The sequence below is a fragment of the Capsicum annuum genome, chromosome 12 (assembly GCF_002878395.1).
Source record: "Capsicum annuum cultivar UCD-10X-F1 chromosome 12, UCD10Xv1.1, whole genome shotgun sequence".
NCBI classification, from domain to species: domain Eukaryota; kingdom Viridiplantae; phylum Streptophyta; class Magnoliopsida; order Solanales; family Solanaceae; genus Capsicum; species Capsicum annuum.
Window position 1 is genome coordinate 97,708,979 of NC_061122.1, and position 5,703 is coordinate 97,714,681.

The following is a 5,703-nucleotide window of genomic DNA, read 5'->3' on the forward strand; positions in this document are numbered from 1 at the left end:
GTTTCCCCCTGAATAGGCCCCGATGAGTGTAGCCGCATAAACCAAAGATACAATAAGAGTAAGAGATAGATTCCCATCACTACTAGAAATTATCCCTTTGGTGACAGTTGCAAAAATCATTGCAATAGACAACAAAATCGTTGCCATATCTCTATAGTAATGGTTCAGCAAGTGTCCCATAAGTGGGAGTTGCGATAGGTCTATGGCAACGGTTTATGTGATGGTTGTCTGAACCGTCGCCATAGGTCAAGCTATGGCGACAGTTTCAGATAACCATCGCCATAGCTTGACCTATGGAGATGGTTATTTTTTGAGTTATTGAGACGCCTATTTTCATCTATTGCAATGGTTACTAACCGTTGCAATAAAAGCTATTACAACGACATTAAACCATTGCAACAGCATCTATTGTGACGCTTTTGTTATTCTATTGCAATGCTTTTTGAAAACCTATTACAACTATTTCATTACTTATTGGGACACCTATTTTCATCTATTGCAATGGTTACTAACCGTTGCTATAGATTCTATTGCAATGACATTAGCCGTTGCAATAGCGTATATTGCGACGCTTTTGTTATTCTGTTGCGACACTTTTTGACTACCTATTGCAATGGTTTTTATTGATCTATTGCAACAATTATTGTCACATATTATTAAATTAAAATGATTTATATAAATAGCCACTCTTATTTACGATTGTTGCCACATGTTTGTAACTAGCTCAAATACCAATTGCAACGATTTATATAAAATAATAACTCGTATTGTAAATTAGTATTGACATACTTACACAAATTGCAATACACAATTATATATACATCACAAAACAAAATTTTAGTCAATAATTTTAGTTTGTGCTATTTGAAGACTAATTAACAGGATGTAAAAGAACCAATTAGTGTCTTATTAGCTTGACAGATGGTGAACCCGAATTCAATGTGAAGTAATATGCCAATTCAGCTTGACCATCAAAATCAATGATCTTCTTGTTCCCAATCTAGCATCGATGGACATTTCATGATATGCTCATTAGAGGAGAGATGACAAAATATTCCGAAGTTTCCATCTGGAAAAAAGCACACCTCCACAATAAAATTTGTAGGCAAGACCATATCCACTCAAGATCCTAATATGCAACCAGGACAGGACAATAAGCTCTCAATCTGGCACTATAGGAGTATGGTCGTTAGCTCACACAATACATTTACCCATCAAAATATCTACAATTCAGAGGTAGCGAATAAACTAGGAAGCATCAGAAAATAGAGAACCACACATCCAGCTATTCATGTTCCATAAATGTGCATAATTTGCTGCACAAGACAGTTTTAAAGGGCAAGCATTAATCAACACAAATTAATCAAAGGTTTGTCTCTGTAGAACTAACCCATATGACTTGTCCATTATTTGAACTATTTCCTGAAGAGGACTCCTTCTCTATGACCTTCAACAAAGTCGGAAGTCCACTCTCTCCAACCGTTTCAAGAACAGTAAATCTACCCAAGGTCAAACCAGCAGGTAACCCTCTCTTTTCAGCATAATCTTTCAACATGTTAACTGCTCTCTCCATAGGATTCTGAGCAATACCGTGAAATTTCACGGACCCTGTGACATGAATAGTCACAGATTTTGGCCTCTCTGATCCCATTTTCTTGTTCGAAATACGGAAGGATTTCTTAATACTTGATAGCTTCCACTATCAATTACCTGTTCACACCATTTACAACAGCCTCTTTAAACTTGACCAACCATTTCAACACGCATTAGTACATTAGTAAAAATTGACCAAAGCAATTAATAACGAGTCGTCCCATGCATATTACCTCTTGAATTTGGATAAACAATCAAAATGAGCAAAGCAACATCACAACATTTCAAGTCAAAACACCAAGAAAACGTTAAGAAACATTCTCAGTGCTTATACAACAATTGACCAAAGACAAAACTGATTAAACATATATTCACCTTTTTACTCTTTTCCCCCTTATACAACAATGGTCACAAATATCTTACATGATAAAACAGTTAATTCACAAGTACCTCTCACGATGAAAAGTTTAAAATGATTCAAATTAACTGATGGTTAAGTTCTTGGCTTGCATAAAATTATATATTAACCTTGTACTAGATGGTACTTTTACATAACCTTCTCCAACAAAAAAATGGGTAGAGCACACAATCAGTGAAGGAGATTACCTCCACACAGAACGTCCTTTCAACCAAGAATGGGTCTGAGAAGAGACAGACCTAGAACGAGATCTTGTACGCTTTGGCGATTTAGCTTTAGGATATTTGCTGCTAGGAAAGAGAATAGCAATGATATCCATGGAATTAGTTGAGGTGCGCAACAGCTGGTTCAGACACTACGGTATAAAAGAAACACTTAGAAGATATTGTCATGCGATTTGTAAAGTTCAATGACCAACTAACAGACATATTTACCAAATCTCTAGAAGGTTCTCGAGATAGTTATATATATAACAAGCTCAGCATATATAATGTGAATGCACCGGCTTGAAGCAGAGCATCAGATATGCTAGTACTAAAACTGTAAATATTAATTTTCCACAGTGGACAAGTATGAAAAAACTTATTATAATCCGAAAGATATAAATAGATAGAATCGTAAGGCATAAAAGCTGCCTACTCCCATAAACTTTCTCCCCAGTTTTAATTGCTCAATTTTCGATCAATAGGAGGCCACAACTAATAGGCTTTATGAAAGACTTAATGATATAGCTGCAAGGAACCCGAGTTAGTATTCATTGGCAAATGAAGATTTATAACACAAATACCACTAAAACTACAGAGACGAGAGGGCAATGTTTGACTAAACATTTTCCTGAACAAAAGGGCAAAGAAATAACCAAAAGTAACCAGATGCAACTTCTACCTAGAATGCAAGTTCGACAAAATCTCTCTGTACGGAAGCAAGTGAAAATACTCAACAGCTGGAGCAACCAACCATCCAATTGGCTTTTTCTTGATTAAAGGACCCTGCAAACTACTCCAAAAAGCAGATTCAGGGGAAAATCGCCCATCTTCGGCATTGGATCAATATTTTATAGTACTGAAAAAAATTTAAAACAATATTTCATTTATGCAATGCAAAATGCAGCATTTCTAACAGATCATGTAATTAATAGCTAAGGAGAGATCAGTTCCTTACAAATTTCACTAACTAGAAAAAAAAACATTTGATCATCCATGTTGTTGTTGTCATCCATGAAATGCACTTAGCAGGCTACTTAGCACATCAATAACTCAACATAAACAAATTATGCTAATACAAGTGCAAAATTGAATCTCCTACTGGCACATTAAAATTTTATAGATTATGCATCAATATTGGAAACAAGTCTCACATTTGACAAGAAATGTATTTGGTTTCAAGGTCCAAAATATACTATAGTTTTTTGTCGTTAATTTCCTGAAGCATGCACTTGAATATGTAGATAAATGAACCAACCTTTCAATGACGTCCACAATAGGAATTGTAAAATCTTCATTCGCCAACTTAGCTTTAATCATTTAATAATTAGGTGTAATCATATTCCACTGCATCGATCTTGCTTGGAAATTCACAGATTCATGTAGTACCGAACCGCAATCAACAGTTCCAGGCATATCATTACGCTATTTTCATGTAGAATTTATTTCTATAACAAAATTGCGGCCTTTAGTCAAAATTCTGAGAAGTTTAACAATTTATCGGGAAATATAATTATTGCAGAGGTGTTTTTCTTCTTGCGGATTCAACTATAATAACTCGAGGACGCAAATTGGAGGAGATTTACGTGTTGTCATGGACCGGAAAAAGCAGAAAATGGTTGCCAAGACATGGAGACCTCTTTCTACTCAATCAAGGTCTATTGAAGGGCAGTGTTTCTCCTCACTTGCTAATATTAGATTGAGTTGTTTCACTGTTCTAGATTGTTGAGCTTATGTACCTTCGTGTAGCTATTGGAATTCTTAGGTTTACAAACCTCGCGTAAAATCCAAATAATTAAATAGGTTGTTATAAAGCAGTTGTTGATCACAATTTCAAAAGGCTTAAGCACCTCAAGAAACAAAACTATTTGGAATTTGGGTGTCTTAATAAGTAGTAGATGTGTTTATTTGCCTTGAAAGACAGACTAATAGTGAAATGAAATAGACCTGAATAAAGTGGAATTGATACAGATGATTTTATATAACTGATCCAAACTAATTTAGGTCAAGCATTTAAATGAAGAAACATAGGATTTTAGGTGAAACACTAAGGTAAACGAAAATGCAATTAAGGTATGAACTGGAAACCCTAATTCAGAGAAATGCAAGTCAAACATATAGTTGATCTAATATACTAACGCATTCTTCTGAAGGAAACAAAAATAACTTGTTCTTAAGAAAAGTTTATCCAAATCCCCACAACAAGTATAGATAGAAGTTATCCAATGAATGTAATGTATTTCTACTGATATTGAACATATAAATCTTTTTGTCCCCGTGAAACTATCATAATTAAGGGCTTGATAGATTTTTGGAGAAAATATCAAGGATATTCAAATAAGCTAATAACCTTTCCCACTGCCTAAAGGTAGAGCGAAGAGAAGATATCACAAATATCATTGCAGCAAAAGGTAAATCATATCTTCTCCCTTCTGGAAGAAATATTTATGCTGGTAATATCCATGTCACAATCATAATTCATATTGATGCTAATTAGAAACAAACAGCTGTAAGAAACAAGAAACGACACAGCAGTTCACTAAAGAAGTGATAGCTTTCTTAGCATGCACTGTCAAACTTGCAAATTCATCAGAATAACTACCAAAAGCTTGTAATATGTCTGGTGAGCCACACTCAAAATTACATATCAGTGTTCCCAGTAGTGTCGGTCAACTTCGATTGTGAACCATGGGGTCTGTTTGTTTTTGACTTCATAGAAAGATAAAGAGATCTGCATCATTTTGAGGTTCCAACAGAAGTTTTGTTAGCCACTATCAAATCCAACAGCAAATAAGTTTGAAAAAAGTCTCGAGTAAGAAGGTATTAACAGAGATCACTTCTTAAGTAATAAACAACCTCTTTTGGTAGTAAAGAGTACGACATAAAAGATTCTTCTTTTTCGTAGGTCATTGGTGGCACGCGGGAAGGGCTCATACATTTGCTGCAGGCTTTGAAAAAGGAATTGATAGTGACTTTGAACCTGTTCTTTCCATGAAGAGGAATGTACACATTTAAATAAAAACAGAGAACACTAGTTTAAAACGTAAAAGGAACAAATGTAACAATGAATATTGAGCAACTATACTACATGAACAAATGGATAAGCACAGATCATGAACCTGGTGTTTCCAGCTGGGATCCTTTTTCACCCTATCAATGAATTGAGGAATCTTCTCATTACTTTTCCTCTCAACTTCAGCATCACCACTCCTTACCTGCTTAATTTAACATGAAAATAGGAAGAAACTAAAATTTTGCTTCAGTAAATATTGGCAACATCTTTGAATAGACTCACGAGAAAACCAAATTCCCTCCCACCAAGGGAAAGAAACGGAGTCTTCGCATCAGAAAAAATCACTTATTGCACTGATCTCACCTCAGATTGACATAATTTAGAACACCAACTTCTTGTCATGGTTTAATGTGTTATAATTGACATTGTTAAAAGTGCCAGAAAGATGCAATGACTTTTAGCTTCACAAATTTTGT

At 34.9% G+C, this 5,703-nt stretch overlaps 1 long non-coding RNA gene across 3 annotated transcripts; it reads left to right on the plus strand.

The window, feature by feature from the left end:
- Positions 1 to 872: 872 nt before the first annotated feature.
- Positions 873 to 5,426, plus strand: LOC124889219. Of its 3 annotated transcripts, XR_007047866.1 has the most exons (4): positions 873 to 1,521; positions 3,737 to 4,837; positions 4,932 to 5,034; positions 5,120 to 5,426. It is a non-coding gene; the product is annotated as an uncharacterized LOC124889219 (long non-coding RNA). The 3 variants fall into 3 exon arrangements; XR_007047864.1 differs by having other exon boundaries at positions 3,737 to 5,034; XR_007047865.1 differs by having other exon boundaries at positions 4,932 to 5,426.
- Positions 5,427 to 5,703: the final 277 nt, after the last annotated feature.